This window comes from Lipotes vexillifer, unplaced genomic scaffold (assembly GCF_000442215.2).
Source record: "Lipotes vexillifer unplaced genomic scaffold, Lipotes_vexillifer_v1.1 scaffold1770, whole genome shotgun sequence".
Taxonomy (NCBI): Eukaryota; Metazoa; Chordata; class Mammalia; order Artiodactyla; family Lipotidae; genus Lipotes; species Lipotes vexillifer.
Window position 1 is genome coordinate 595,462 of NW_006796074.1, and position 628 is coordinate 596,089.

Sequence of the window (628 nt, forward strand, 5' to 3'; positions counted from 1 at the left end):
TCCCATTGTGGTTTCGGTTTGCATTTCCCTACTGATTAATGTTGTTAAACATATTTTCACATACCTATTGGCCATCTGTATGTCTTCTTTAGAAAAATGTCTACTAAGATCTTCTGCCCATTTTTAAATCAGATTTTTTTTTTGCTATTGAGTTGTATGGGTTCTTTCTGTATTTTGGTTATTAGGCCCTTATATATATGATTGGCAGTTATTTTCACCCATTCAATAGGTTGCCTTTTCATTTTGTTGATGGTTTCCTTTGCTTTGCAGAAACTTTTTAGTGCAGTGTAGTCCCACTTGTTTCTTTTTACTTTCGTTGCTTTTGTTGTCAGATTAAAAAAATTGTTGCCAAGACCTATGTCAAGGTCTTGACATAGTTGTACTGCCTGTGTTTTCTTCTATAGAGTTTTATGGTTTCAGGTCTTACATTCAAGTCTTTAATCCATTTTCAGTTAATTTTTGCATATGGTGTAAGATAGTGGTCCAGTTTCATTATTTTGCATGTAGCTGTCTAGTTTCCCCAACACCATTTATTGAAGAGACTGTCTTTTCCCCGTTGTATATTGCTGGCTCCTTTGTTGTGAATTAATTGACCATGTATATATATATATATATATATATATATATA